Genomic DNA, 16,144 nt, shown 5'->3' with positions numbered 1-16,144 from the left:
ACAAAATAATTATGAGTTAAGGAGAACTCCAAGAGTTCCATAACTAATGAGATGAAGGCTGTGGGTAAATTGGAGGTACTCAGAAAAAAGTAAGCTGCTGCAAGACCGTCCACATGGCGAATGCTCGTATATAGAGACTCAACGTCTCCTGTAACCATCCATGTGTCCTCTTCAATGTATAATCCGTCCATTTTTCTCAGGAAGTCACCTGTATCCTTAATAAAGGAGGGTAATCCCTCCACAAATGGATGCAGAATTGACTCGATCCATTTATTGATGTGTTCCAAGAAATTGCCCCTACCTGACACAATAGGTCTACCCGGTGGATTTAGCATATTTTTATGAACTTTAGGCAGTAGGTACAAGGTGGGAGCCACGGGCTCTGCCACCCACAGTGCTGAAGCCAGATCTTTAGTGATAACATTATTAGTGACAGCAATATCTATGATCTTTCTCAATTGGCCAGAAAATGTCTTTAAGGGATTGAAAGTTATTTTTCTATAGCAAGTACCATCATTGAGTTGCTTGAATACTTCCCTTTCGTACATTGTCTTTGGCCAAATAACAATATTGCCGCCTTTGTCCGCGGGCTTCAGCACTATGTCGGGAAGAGACCGCAGCTCCATTAACCTTGCACGTTCACGCCTTGACAAATTGTCATTAACGATAGAAGTAGGAATTTTTTCCAGTTCATTGCTTACTACCTGGACAAATAAATCCACACTTGTGCAAGAAGAAAGCGGGGGGAATTTCTTGGATTTAGGACGAATAGAAGGAGGGATCTTACCTCCTTCTGTGGAATCATGCTCAATCGCAAGTTCTTCCAGTTCTCGAAGTGCTATTTGTTCCTCTTCTGTAGGGAAGAGGATATCAATATTAGCATCATAAAAGTGTCTCCTGAAAATCATGGAACGGGCAAATACATTGAGATCTTTAATAACAGTAAATCGATCAAATTTAGATGCTGGAGAAAAGGTTAACCCCCTCTCCAGCAGAGCAAGATCCTCAGAGGACAACTGATGGTTACTTAGGTTTATTACCTTGTTATTACTCCCACGTGGACGGTCAAATAGCTTATAGTTCCGATTCCTAGAAACGTGGGGTCCAGGTTCTCTATAGACCCTCCGTCCAGATCTCATGGATAATGAAGATAAGTTCGAATCAGATGTCACTTATTGAAGAACCCGAAGTTAAAGATGTACCAGGGTTATCTATCAGTGGTTTTCGCTAAAAATAAATCGATTTCTGTTGATAATCCCGTATATCACGGTTAAATTTATTCGACTGTGTCTCTTGGATTTTCTTAACAACTGAGTCCAAGGTTTTTTCTAATTGACTCTCATAGGGAGATAATTTGTCACTTGGACATTCCAACTTAAATTTTGCCTGGATATCATCCAATTCTTTATCCAGCTCAATAATTGTGCTGGAATTTAACCCTATCAATAATTTCAGGAATATTTTCGAACAACTGCCACATGCTTCCTCCCATGCTTTAACAAACTCTTCATCCATCACGGGAAATGTAGGGATCACCCGGACACGCAAACCTCTTGGTATGAGATCTTTGGAAAGATATTTATTTAAAAAGGCTCTATTCCACCACAGTTTGGTGCGTTTCACAAGAAGCCGCTGCATATTTTTAAAAAGATCATCTATTTTTAGATCACTATCAGGTGATATGCCTATTTCCTCCGTACCAAACACCTGCTCAATTTGACCGAGCCAGGTCTGCTCCTTAGCCCGATAGTCCATGGCCGTCAAAAAGGGAAAGAAACCTGTGCAAAACACAGCAACAATGGTAATAAATAAACTTTTTAACATACACTCCACCATCATGATATTACCAATTTATACTCAATGTATATTGTGTTAATGGTGCCTGCGTATATAAGGACCTTGGATAAATCGCATAGCATACAACAACAAACAAAAAGAAAAGAAAGGCGATCAGACATCCAATGCAATTAAATATATATTTTTATTGGTGCAAGTGCATGGCATAGGGATAGGCATATAGAGAGGGCATACAACGGTGGTGTCAATTCATCATAATAATGCTGACAGTGCTAATAGTACCACTGGTGGCGGAGAGTGTCCGGGGAATGCATCAGACAATGGTAATAACCTCCATATTAAATCCCCTACCATGGGGTATAACACACATATCAATGTCTATGGATTCCACAGAAACACCCCACCAACCGGCGGCCAAACAGGTCAAAATACCCATACCAATGTATGTAAATAATCCACCATGAACATCATAATACACTCACCGGAGCCCCCCACCCGACGGACGTCAGTTTCGGCAGATGCCTGCGTCAGGGGTGGTGCCATACAAGGGAAATGTCGTGATATAAAAAGCAACCCGGAGCCAATCATCAGACGGTGACCAGGGATGACGTATGAGCGTCCATAGCGACAGAACACCCCACTCCCGGCCACGTCAGGAGACAGCACCGCCCATCCGATCATGCGGTAATCACATGACCGGGAGGACGGCGCCGCCCCCAAGACACAACCAGGGAGCCGGGGGACGCCACTACCAACGCGCACACGCACATCGCCGCCACCAATATTTAAAGCTATTCCGATACACATATCCTCGGATTACCCAGCAGCACCACCAATACCGGTAATCCACGATCATGCGCAGGCGTTCACAGTAACAGAACCACCCACCCCCAGCCGCGTCAGGAGACCAGCACCGCCCCCCCAGTCACGCGGACGTCACATGACCGGGAGGACGCCGCCGCCCCCAAGACATAGCCGGGAAGCCAGGAGAACGTCACTGCAAGCACGCACGCGCACCACGCCGATACCGGTACTTAGAAAGATTCAAACACCAATGTCAAACATGTGTGTATATCTAATGGTGTTACTGCAATAAATTTTCTTTGCTCATCAGTATATGTGTAATAATAAGAAATTACCCATAGAAAAAGAATTGAACACATGAAGAAAGAAAGGTGTAGAAAGAAATGTATCAGTAATTAGAAAGCAATCCTGCCACTTAGTGAAAAATAATATCAGCTGGTTCAACTGATGGCCTATTAAAAGGTTTCATTACCAAGGTGCCACACAAGAAACATCTCATGATGGGTAAAACCTGTGAGCTGTCTCAAGACCTTCACAACCTTATTCTTATTGTTGCAAAACATACTAATAGAATCATAGAATGGTAGTGTCACGCTATAAGAGTGGCACACGCGTTCATACCATTGGTAAGTCTGATGTCAGTAGTGTACAAAGTTTTTGAGGGTATTATAAGAAACAACTTGCAGAAATATATTGCAAATAAAAACATAATAACTGACAACCATCATGGTTTCATGAGAGATAAGTCGTGTGTAATCAGCATGTTGCAGGTTCTATGAGGGGGTAAGTGCAAACCTGGATATTGGTAATGCAGCTGATGTGATTTATTTGGCCTTTGTAAAGGCATTTGATACTGTACCACATAATAGCCTTATACTGAAGCTCCAGAGGCAAGGACTAGGGGAAACTATATGCAACTGGGTAAGGAATTGGCTAAAAGATAGGAAACAAAGAGTAGTCATAAATGGTACATTCTCTAAATGGGCTATAGTCAGCAGTGGGGTGCCGCAGGGATCTGTGCTAGGACCAATTCTTTTTAATCTCTTTATTAATGACCTTGTGTATGGGATTGATAGTACAGTGTCAGTCTTTGCTGATGACACCAAACTATGTAGGATATTAAAAACTGACTTTGATAGTACAATACTATAAAATGATCTGGATAAGGCTGGTTTCACACTACGTCTTTTTAACATCCGCTGAAAACGTTTTTTCAGCGGAAGTACGGATCCTGCTTTTACAGCAAATAACGTATGCAAACGCATATGTTATTTTGCAGGATCCTGCACTGGATGTTTAGGGGCGGGCATTGGAGTCATGTGATCGGGAGTGAGGGGAACTAGACTGGGAGGAGGCTTCTGACAGCTGCAGACGCTGGTAACCAAGGTAAACATCGGCCTTGGATACCCGATATTTACCTTGGTTACGAGTGTCTGCAGCTGCTAGGAGCAGGGCTGCCTCCACGCGTAACCAACGTAAACATCGGGTAACTAAGAGAAGTGGTTACGCGATATTTACCTTGGTTCCGAGTGTCCGCAGCTCTCAGGTGGGAGAGAGAGGGAGGGGAGGAAGGGGGAAAGACAGAGATAGAGAGAGAGAGGGTGAGGGAGGGAGTAGAGAGATAGACAGATCACGCGAGACTGGTTCTGGGCATGCTCAGTAGTTTCTGGGCATGCTCAGTACAAAAGCAGGATCCTGTCTATCAGCACGCCAGCGTTCACCTGCGTTTGCGTGCGTTATAGTCAGGATCCAGCAATTTGCAGTATTTGGACGGAGCTCAAAAACGCTACAAGTAGCGTTTTTGAAACATGTTAAAAAACTGCAAGTCACTGGATCCTCACTATAACGCACGCAAACGCAGGTGAACGGATGTTAACGCGAGTCCATTGCAAATGCATTGAAATGAAAGCGCATTTGCACTGGATCCGTACTTCCGCTAAAATAACGTTTTCAACGGATGTTAAAAAGACGTAGTGTGAAACCAGCCTAAGATGTCAGAATGGGCAGACACTTGGCAAATGAGATTTAATGTTGATAAATGTAAAGTAATGCACCTAGGATGGAATAATCCTATAACTGCATATACATTAAATGGAAGTAAACTCGGGACTACAGAACAGGAGAAGGACTTGGGTATTCTCATTACAAATAAGCTGAGCAGCAGCACTCAATGTCAAGCAGCAGCTGCTAAAGCAAACAAGATTCTAGGGTGTATAAAAAGAGAGATTAGATCCCGTGATCCCAACGTATTGTTACCCCTTTATAAATCACTTGAATGGCCACATCTGGAATACGGGATCCAGTTTTGGGCTCCACATTTTAAAAAGGATATTAAGAAATTAGAGTCAGTTCAAAGGCGACAACTAGGTCTACTACAAGGAATGGAGGCCTCACATATGATGAGAGGAATGGAGGCCGCCCGTATCATGAGAGGTGGGAAAAGATGGGCTTAGAACAAAGACATCTCTGAGGAGATCTCATTTATATGTATATATACATGTGTGGTCAATATAAAGGACTGGCACATGACTTATTTCTTCCAAAGACAGTACTAAGGACCAGGGGGCACTCACTGCGAGTGGAAGAAAAGCGATTCCGACACCTAAATAGGAAAGGGTTCTTTACAGTTAGAGCAGTCAGACTGTGGAATGCCGACCACAAGAGGTAGTAATGGCAGATACTATAACAGCTTTTATTTCAGGGCTGGATGATTTCCTCAGTACACAACATTATCAGTTACAAATGATTTAGTGACAAAATGTATAATTGGTGGAGGAAGGTTAAGCTAGATGGACCGGGGGCTTTTTTCAATCTGTGTTACTATGTGTTCAATACTGTGTCCCTGTGTCATATCTCATTATTACACATAATTTCTGGTCATCTATGGTATGATTTCTTTGCCTGTGTAGATTGGATGGGTTGTTACTGACATCTGGTGAGCAATTCATGTCAATAGCACCTTCAGAAATTTGTTTTCTTAGAAATTGGTGACGTGTTCAATACTATATCTATCACTTTTGACTGTGGTCAAAGCTAAGGCGTAACGTGTTTGGGCAATGTGATGGCAGCCATTCATGTGACGTTACGGCTAAACTAAACTTTTAACAACTTTATGAAAGTTTACAATATTTTTCCTGATTATATTTTCTATATCAGTGACAGCACTAAGAAATAACGGCAGTGAGGACAATCTTCTGATGTATCGGTGGCTGGGGACCAACCCAAGGATTCGCTCTTCGGGGACTTAGCAAGAAAAACCATTGGAATTCATGAAATTTCCAAAACATGGTTGACAATGAATAATTTTAGAAAAAGGACACGAAATCATTGGAGGGATTAGCGGTGATACACTATAGAATAATGTCATCTATATGCTAATTGCATTTCTTTATGACGGCTCCGATGAGTCAATGTTGATTTGCTGATTGTCCGGGCGACATTTATATTCTAAAGAAAACACTTGAGCGGATTCTCTGAGGGGCGAGAACAGGAAAATCATTAGTAGAAACTGCAAAACAAGATGTTCACCAAGGTGGCTGCGGACAAGACAAAGGCATCAAAGTCAAGAATTTAGAAACGAAGAGAGAGTCACACGTCAATGCGCCGGTTTATGCCATTACACCCACCCTCACGGCAACATAGGAGACAACTTCCAAAAACTGGTACACCCGCCACTGAGGATCCCATAAGTAATTGGTAGAATTGCAAACATTTTCACGAAATTAAATTGAGCCTGTCAGAAGGGGTTAAAAAATAATAAGTCTTAGATTCTCCTTGGATCTCCTTATCGTTGTCCTGCTGCCGTGTGGTCCACTGGTCTTCCAAGAGCTCCTCTTGTTCTCTTCTCCTTTTGTTGCCAGATTTCCCGGGGGACACCACCACTCATGTTACGGGGGGACCGGCAGATTAGGACCAGGGGGTATATATCCTAATCGCCAGTCGGGGCCCACCGTGCTCCAGATGACAAAGGAGCTGCTGGCACCTGAGGGTTAGGCGGAGACTATAGAGCTGGATGGCTCTGAGATAACCCAGGAACTCTGGGAACCGGTCACGTGTGTTGGGACACGTCAGACCGGACGACAACCCGATTAGCGTTTTGGTGCACCTAGCGCTACACCAACCACGTGTGCAGGAAACACGTCAGGCCGGGTGGTAACCAGGTAGCGTTGACCGGAAGACCGCCACGAAAGCGCCCTGTCGGCCACGTGTGTAGGACACGTCAGGCCGAGCGGTCCTCCGATTAGCGTTTCTGGCAACCTCTCGACTGACCACGTGCGTGTAGGACACGTCAGGCCAGATGGGTACACCAGTAGCGTTGACCGGGAAGCCGAGAAAAATAAGGAACACCCTGTTAACTCCACAGGGGTCCTGGAGTACGCTGTCCGTGCGCGTAGGGTACACAACCGGACAGGTGGCGCAGCAGGTGCGTTGTCCGTGTGCGTAGGGGGCACAATCAGACATGTGGCGCAGCAGGTGCATTGTCCGTGTGCGTAGGGGGGCACAATCGGACAGGAAGCACAGCAGCCACAGCCCAGTTAACGCCACTGGGCTGCTATAGCAAGACTGGAACGGCAGGAGGGAAGCACGACGCCTGATCCTGATGTGCCGAGCCACGAATCTTGGCGTGACAGGCACCGTTCGCCTAACCCTACCTACCGCTTCCCAACATAGGCTTATGCCGCAATGAAACTCTAACATGGAGGTGTGCTCTGACTGAGCAAAAGTGAAGACTGCGCACCTCCATGTTGTCTCCAGCCCCTTTTATAACCTGGGTCCGCCCCAAACCCAGGGTGGAACCACCAAGGTCCAATAGCAGAGTGCCATGTCATCAGTGACGTCACATGCGACCTATCCGGAACCGCCACGTCATTGATGACCTCATGGCAGCCACGCCCCAAACACTTCTCCAGTCATCGTCTGACGACCAATACTGAGGTGCCAGATCATAGGGGCGGGCCTCTACGAGCCAGTCCGGAGTTGCCACGTCATCAGGACACCTGACACCCTCTGCCCTATCAGGGCCTGCCACCTCACGGACATGCTCAGTGAGGTCCTTACCGGACCTAGCCTCTGATGCACTAAGTGTCTGAACATGCTCAGTAGCCTGAGCCACAGGCTTAGAAAGCAGACTATCAGTTTGAGCATGCTCAGTAGCCTGAACTGAGGACTTAGTCTCAGACATAACACAAACAGGCTGAGCATGCTCACTAGGCAAAACACCGGGCTTAAACTCTGGCTGGGGTAAATCGGCGCACGCATGCGCACTAGCCGCCTCTCCACACTTAGACGTGGTGGAAGGAACAGCCAACTGGACCACCCGATGCACGGCCAAGAACGGCAGCCGACGCCTGGGCGCAACAGGAACCGCAGCAGGCTGCTTGCGGCTATGGCGGCGCCGGTTCGTAACAACTCACATGGCCCGAATTGGTCATATTGGAATGATGCACATCACTGATGATAATTATGGTCCATGGGGTCTTTTAAGAAGATGTGGAAGAAGAAGGAGGCCAAAGAGGGTCAATCAGAGCACCAGTGAAAGACCAGTTGGAGATTAGTAGGACTTTATTGTGGCTTTAAACCCCCTTTTGGTCCTATGAATCAACCAAATGATCATTTAGTTGGAATCATACAAATTGATGCTCCAAAATTCAGACTTGTTGGAATCTAAATTTTTTGGGCAACATTATTAGTTTAGAATTTATTCACTCATCTCTAGTAATTGACTCTTTTCCAGTCAGCGGTGAGCAGCCCATTAACATCCCCAATAATTACACATAGTGCCTTCACCAGAAAAAAAGGAGACCTTCGGAATTCTCAGAAATATTTGAAAATATTCTGAAGCCTCTCCAGTAGCTTTTCTGGAAGATTTCGGGTGCAGAGGGTCAGGACACAAAATGATCAGACGGGTGCACTAGTGTATAAAACCACATACACACCGGAGATCAAAATTAGAGACCAACACACAATTTCCTAAATGTTGCGGTCGTTGTGTCGTCCTATGTGATTGTATCCTAACATGAGGAAACTCGCAGGATTTTCCGCTTATTTCATAAATTAAATTTATTGTAAAGCAGATAATAAAAATGTAAAATGAGATAAATGTAAAAGACAGTGATGAAAATTAGAGAACACTTTCAGATCCCTGGAAGCAGGGCCGGCTCCAGGTTTTTGTGGGCCCTGGGCGAAAGAGTCTCAGTGGGCCCCATCCACACATAGACATGCACAGATACATACACATACAGGCATATGTACACATACATATTTAAAGGGAAATTCACAAAAACACATATTAATAGACAAAATTCTATACACAGTCACATACACTGACATACATAGATACACATCATACAGTACATGCATTAGAGATTAGAGATATTTCTAATATTGGGAAGCCGGCAACAGCCTCATTCACCTCCCCGCTTGTCTCCATCCAGCTCCTCCTGGGCATGTGTCTGTGTCACGCTGATTGGTGGCCATCATTAACAGACATGGTCGCACATAGAGAACATTAATGTGACGCCCTGGCAAAACCAGGGTGTCACAGAGCCTGCAGACATCCAGCAAAGTGCAGGCCATTCTCCTCCTTGGTAACCTGATCCCACACCAGTGCAGCAGGACAGACCCCCCCCCCCCAGTGTAAGAGCTAAACAGGGCAGGAGGGGAGGGGCTGGGGCAGAGTGAGTTTGGAGTGTGAGGAGAGCAGACCAGGAGAGATAGCTCCTGGCTGCTATAAGGAAGGGAAGTGTGAGGAAGGGGCCCGAGGTGGCCGGGGCAGGGTAGTGGCCCGCCGGCATCCAGGGGTGACCCGGATCACTGCAGGGGGAGTGGGCTCCCCGTTCCCGACTGAGGAAGGAGAAAGAAGCGTCTGGCTGCAAAACAAGACCAGGATCCTGCTGTACTGTGTGTGGGACCCCAAAAACCCTCCGCACCGAAGGCTGCAGACACCGGCAATTTCTGGTTAATTCCTGACTCTGTGTGAATTTCCTTGAAAAGCGAACTGTGAGTAACAACATCCCCCAGTCCAACCGGGCGCACAGCTCTCAGACGGTCTCCATCTCCTCCCTGCACCACCTCACCGGGGTCCTGGAACACCAACACCCTACCCGTGGAGGGAAATCACCACCTTGCTGCCCACCACCATCCCCAGGATCCATTTACCTGCAGCGGCGGTGCTCCGTTACCTCACCGCACACCACGGGTGGCGTCACGGACAATCTCCCTTACCTAATCCCCTTCTTACTGTGGAGCCTGGGATCACAGACCGGGTCACGCCACCGTGATACCCACAGAAGTGACCCCGTGGCCCGGATCTGAGTACCCCTTATCCCCGGGCGACACATTAACACTGCTGTATATACATCACAAGAGAGGCTGGGGGCATACACATTACTGGGGGGCATACATATTACTGAGGAAAGGGATATACAGCAATGGAGGCCATACAGCTTCAGAGGGGGGCATACAGCTCTAGAGGGGGCAGTGGCTCTGGGGTGGGGGGACAAACAGCTCTAAGGTGGGAAGGTGACATGCAGCTCTGGGGGTATACACAGCTCTGAGGGGGGTATACAGCACTGGGGTGGAGGGGACATACAACTCTGGGGGTATAGCAGTATGCAGCCCCCATATTCCTCCATATTATTATTATTATTATTATATAGTGTTATGAAGCCTCCATAGTTCTTTATGCAGCCCCCATATGGCACTATGCAACCCCCATATACATTAAGCAGCCCCCATATTGCACAATCCAGACCCATATAGCATTAGTCATCCTCATGTAGTATACAGCCCCCATATAGCACAGAAAGTAGGACGTGGTCAGGTGATAGCCAGGAGTCAGAAGTTGAGAGATCACGTAAACAGCAGGATGGAGAGACGGAGCTGGAGACTAGGATGAAAATACAGATCAGAGACCAGGAAATCTACGTAATGTATAAGGGAGAGTAAGTTATAGGTCAGGACCGGGAGGGAGGACTGACAGGACTTGGGAGAAGATGGAGCCAAAGTCTAGGAAGAAAATACAAGTCAGAGACTGGGAAATCTACGTAATGTACAAGGGAGAGGAATTAATAGGTTGGGACAGGGGGAGGACTGACAGGACTTGGGAGAACGATAGACAGGACCGGGGTGTCACAGAACGGAACAGATGAACAGGGAGGATGACACAAGTCAGGACAAGAAAGCAGGGAGCAGGAGAGATCAAAGAAAACTCACGAATCCAGGCACGCACGTGTGACGCCCTGGACAAGCCAGGGGTCACAGGTAATGATATCACCACACCCTACACCCCGGTTAGGCACATCTAAGCTAGACTTGAAATCCTTGTTGCCCTCCTCCAGGGGCTGATGTCCACACCAGGGGGTGGAGCCAGGCGGTTGGTCTCCACCCACCAAGGAGTTCACAGTCCTGGAGGCGAGAAAACCAGGCAGATAGAGTTTGGAGTTAAAAGTAGTGAAAGAGGAAAGTGACAGCTTTAGAGAGCCTGAAGTTGGTCCGGGTGTGTGCCCCGGACAAAGACAGCAAGGTTAGCAGACGGCGGTGACCGTCTGCAGGAGTGGTCTATCGGAGTTGCCGTAAGGACCGTGGACGGGTGGTGGCCCGGCGGTACCGGACCGGTACACAAGGAGAAGCCAGCACCATTGGCAGGGGCCTTTCGGATCCCGGCAAGGCTAGGAGTTGCCGTGAATTTGCCAAATCCGTCAGTGAAGGGGACCTCCGGGTATCCAAACAACTAAGTCCCGATTGAAGGCAACAGTCCAACCGTATGAGAGAGACACCGCCACCGCCAAGGCACCAGTTTCTCAGGGCCAGCGCCTGCGGGCAAAGAGGGGCTCCTCCGGCCCATATCCAAGTCGGGGAGCGGGTTACTGGTGGGAATCCATCGCTACCAACACTGAACATAGGTGCAGGGAAAGAGACAGTCACCGTTAACTACTGGGGAAAAGCAACAGCAGCCGTCCGTGGGAACCGTCTTTCCAGCCGTGTGTTTTACCGAGAACTGTGTCACCATCTCAGGCTGAGTGAGTACCACCGTGCCGTGAGGCACAGCGCTGCCCCCGCGACCCTGCACCTCACCAGGCCCCGCATCTGGCCTGCCATCTCTCATCCTCCACCCCATCACTGGGCCCCGGGACAACCAACCCCTACCCACGGAGGGGAGAACTAACAACTCTGCTGCTCCCTGTCACCGCTCCAGGGATCCCCATACAGAGCAGTGGTGGTGTACCAAAAATCACCACAACCGTAGGTGGCGTCACGGACAATATCCCTAAAACCAAACCACCCCTTTTCACTCACGGGCGAGGAGCGCCGCTCGAGTCCCCGGGATCCGGCCCATCGCTCGAGCCACCAAGCAGCAGCAGCCGCAGCAGCAGCGGCGGCCGGACCCGAGCAGTGGGAGCGCGCAGCGTCCCCTCCTCCGCCCGCGACAACTTGGCGTCACGAACAGGATCTCACCGCTCTGCCGACTGGTAGAGGTGCGCCTTGTTACCGCCGGAGGTGTCCGGCCAGAAAATTTCAGAAGCCGCCATCTTTGGCGCGAAAAGTTCCCGCTCGAGCGTCTCCTCGAGTAGTGGAGGCGCGAAGGCCAAAACCCCGCCCCGATAGAGGAGTAGCCGGAAAGAGGCTAAGGGGGACAGAAACAAGATGTCTGCGCCCGACGGAGCTGCTGGAGGAGCGGCGGTCGCAGCCGCAGTGGCACCCGTGGATGGGAATGGGCCTGCCCAGGTCCCGGCCATGCTGGCGGGGGGTGCTGCGGTCCCAGCTCTCGCTCAGGTGATGCCGTTCTCCTTACCCTATGTGCCCGGAGCTACCTGGCTGCCGCAGTACAACGGGAAGCCTGATGCGTTTCAGGTCTTCCGGAAGAAGTTTAGCTCGCTCCTAGAATTGTACCCCCTGACTGATAAGCAACGTGCAGCGGTAGTGCTAGGGCAGCTAACCGGCGCGGCTGAGCAGGAGGCGGAGACCTGGGCCGAGGGGGACAGGTTCTCTGTAGCCATCATCTTTGAGAAACTACAGACTGCTTTTGAGACCCGTACCGAAGCCGAGCTGAGGATGCAGTTTTACCAATGTCGGCAACGGCCTGTGGACAGCATTCAGGACTACGCTTTACGTCTGCAAACCGCCCTCCGCACACTGAAGCGGGTGGACACCATCAATGAGGCGGACAGCAATAAAATGTTAGTAGAGCAATTTGTGCAGGGGATGAGGTCCTCCGAGGATCGCAAACAACTCCGGCTGTGGGCCCCAGAACACCCTGATGTGGACTTTGCTGTGTTAAAGGAACGGGCCATTAAAGCTCTGCAACCCCCAGCTTCGGAAGTCTTGGAACCAGCCCCGTGGCCAGTTGAGACAACCCCCGTCGTGGTGGCCCCTGCCCCACCAGCCTCTCCAGTACCTACAGCTCCAAGCAGCACGATGGAAGAACTGGCTGCCCAGGTCCGCCGCATGGATGGAGACCTCGCCAAGATTCTCGCCGCACTCCAACCTCTGACCAGATCCCAACCTCCAGCAAAGATACAGCTCGCTGACAGCCCTGAGGATGTTCCCTGGATGCAGCGGAGAAGTGCTAACAATTCGCGGAACAGACCTCCAACCTGCTACAGGTGCAGCAAGCCGGGCCATTACTTCCGACAGTGCCCATTAAACGAGCAACCCCTGGGGCCACGGGCCAATCCTGAGTAGAACCCCGTGGCCCCCCAGACTGGCGGGACCGCTATATTGGGGCCCAGCCCATCATTCCCGTGGCTGTGGACGGCATACCGGTGATGGCTCTCTTGGACACTGGATCACAGGTAACCACCATACCATATACATTGTACCAACGGTATTGGGGGACAGACGAGCTGGCTCCCCCAGATACTAGTATAACACTGATTGCTGCTGATGGACTCCCACTGACCCAAGTGGGGTAAAACAAGTGGCCATGACTGTGGGGCGAGCTGAACTGCAACACCAGGGTATGATTGTGATCATGAATGAACCCAGTGATCATAACCCAAAGATAGTGCTGGGAGCCGACAAAGAGCTGTGCAGCGTGAGATCCGAGCCTTGATGTACCGCCAGCATGTAATCTCGACGGGAGGGGAGATTGGTGGAGTGAGAGTGATGGATGTTGCCCCGTTGACTGTGCCTCCTAGGAGTGAGATGATGATTTGGTGTAGGGCAGCAGTAGGGCCTCAGGGGCGTGACTACCCTGCCATGATAGAGCCCATGCCCTCCGAGCACTGGCCCACAGTAATGGCCGCCCGAGGGGTGGTAGATGTAAAGAAGGGGAGAGTGCCCGTGAGGGTGCTGAACTGTGGAGAGGAAGAAGTCAGGCTTCCCCGGTATGCCACACTTGCAAAGTTGCTCACCCTAGATCCCCACACCATCCATGAAGCAGCCCCTCCAGTTTCACCACCTACTGTCAGCACTCACCCGCCCCAAGGAGAGTTAGACGAGTGGCACCAACAGCTACACGTGGGCACTGACGATACCCCTGCACATCACAAAGAAGGAGTATACAGGGTGGTACAGGAGTACGAGCAAGTTTTTAGCAAACATCCCCTAGACTTTGGGCGGATTAAAGGGGTCCAACACCATATCCCTACCGGTGAACATCCCCCTATCAAAGAGAGGTACAGGCCCATTCCCCCTGGACACTACCAGTGCGCCAAGGACATGTTGAGGAATATGAGGGAGGCAGGGGTTATCAGGGACAGCTGTAGTCCCTGGGCCGCCCCGTTGGTGCTGGTTAAGAAGAAAGACGGCACCATGCGGATGTGCGTGGATTACCGGAAGATTAACCAGATAACACATAAAGATGCCTACCCTCTGCCCCATATCGAGGAGTCCTTGTCCGCGCTGAGAACCGCAAACTACTTCTCCACCCTTGACCTCACCAGTGGGTACTGGCAGGTGGCCGTGGCGCCCGAAGACCGAGAGAAAACTGCCTTTACCACTCCTATGGGACTCTGTGAATTCAACAGTATGCCGTTCGGGCTGTGCAATGCCCCGGGTACCTTCCAACGGCTGATGGAGTGCTGCTTGGGGCACCTGAATTTTGAGACCGTCCTGTTGTACCTGGATGATGTAATTGTGTATTCACAGACATATGAAGCCCATCTGGAACACCTAGCCGAGGTGTTCGCGTCCCTTGCCAAGTACGGGATGAAGTTGAAGCCCTCCAAGTGTCATCTGCTGAAACCCAGAGTGCAGTACCTGGGGCATGTAGTGGGAGCAGAAGGTGTCGCCCCCGACCCCGAGAAGGTCACTGCCATCCAAGCCTGGCCGAGGCCAACCACAGTGAGGGAAGTAAGGCAGTTTCTGGGTCTGGTAGGGTACTACCGTCGCTTCATCAAGGGATACACGAAGATGGCTGCCCCCATGCAAGACCTCCTCGGAGGACAGACCAAGGGTGGTAGACCCCTCGGAGCCCCACTGGTGTGGGAAGAGAGGCATGAGGAATCCTTCCACCAGCTGAAAGCGGCCTTGACCGGGGAGGAGATCCTAGCGTACCCTGATTACAGCCACCCGTCCATCCTCTACACCGATGCCAGCAACGTGGGCTTGGGGGCAGTCTTGTCCCAGGTCCAGGATGGGAAGGAAAAAGTGATTGCCTATGCTAGCCGAAAGCTCCGACCGACTGAAAGGAACCCTGAAAATTACAGCTCTTTCAAGCTGGAGCTCCTGGCGCTGGTGTGGGCTATCACCGAGCGGTTCCGCCATTACTTGGCCGCAGCAAAATTCACCGCTTTCACGGATAACAATCCGCTGACTCACCTGGACACGGCCAAGTTGGGTGCGTTGGAACAGCGGTGGGTGGCCAGGCTAGCCAACTACGACTTCACAATTAAATACAGGGCCGGTCGGGCCAACGTTAATGCTGATGCACTCTCTCGGATGCCCCACTTGTCAGAAGAAGGGTGCGAGGATGATGACCTCGAAGAGATCGAGTTGCCTGCATTTCACCAGCCACCAACTGAGATGGTCCATGTTCACCAACAACGGGTGAACCTGGACCCGCTACCCAGTCAGGAGTGGCAGGAAGCTCAAAACCAGGCGCCCGCTGTCCGCCTGGTCAAGACCCTAGTGGAGCAAGGCGCTGCCGGAATAGACCCTGCCGCCCCAGCTGAAGCCCAATGCCTGTGGAAAGAACGGACCCGGCTGTATCTACACCAAGGGAAGTTGTACCGTGAGCTGATTAACCCAAAGACTCATGAGAAAATCCGCCAGTTGGTGATTCCCCAAGCTAATGTGCCCACCATTCTACAAGCGTATCATGATGGTGCCGGACACTTTGGATGGAAGAAATTGGAAATGCTGTTGAGGGAGCGGTTCTATTGGAGAGGGATGCGGGAGTCTGTGGAGGCCTGGTGCCGAGAGTGCGGCCCGTGCACGCTGAGAAGGAAGGACGAGGCCAGCCAAAAGGCACCCCTGCACCCGATCGTTACACATCAACCGCTGGAGCTGGTCGCCCTGGACCATGTGAAGCTCACCCCCAGCCGAAGTGGGTACACTTACGCTCTCACCATAGTGGATCACTATTCAAGGTTCACGGTGG

At 50.1% G+C, this 16,144-nt stretch overlaps 1 long non-coding RNA gene across 2 annotated transcripts in view; it reads right to left on the bottom strand.

The window, feature by feature from the left end:
• LOC142274461 (uncharacterized) overlaps positions 1 to 16,144 on the bottom strand; it is a 46,264-nt gene that overhangs the window by 1,713 nt on the left and 28,407 nt on the right. For both annotated transcript variants that reach the window (XR_012738859.1, XR_012738809.1), the window contains exon 3: positions 788 to 853. This is a non-coding gene — a long non-coding RNA (uncharacterized LOC142274461). The remainder of the gene's footprint in view (positions 1 to 787; positions 854 to 16,144) is intronic.

Source organism: Anomaloglossus baeobatrachus, chromosome 1, assembly GCF_048569485.1.
Source record: "Anomaloglossus baeobatrachus isolate aAnoBae1 chromosome 1, aAnoBae1.hap1, whole genome shotgun sequence".
In the NCBI taxonomy this organism is placed as follows: domain Eukaryota; kingdom Metazoa; phylum Chordata; class Amphibia; order Anura; family Aromobatidae; genus Anomaloglossus; species Anomaloglossus baeobatrachus.
This window is presented reverse-complemented; position numbering and strand designations above follow the sequence as displayed.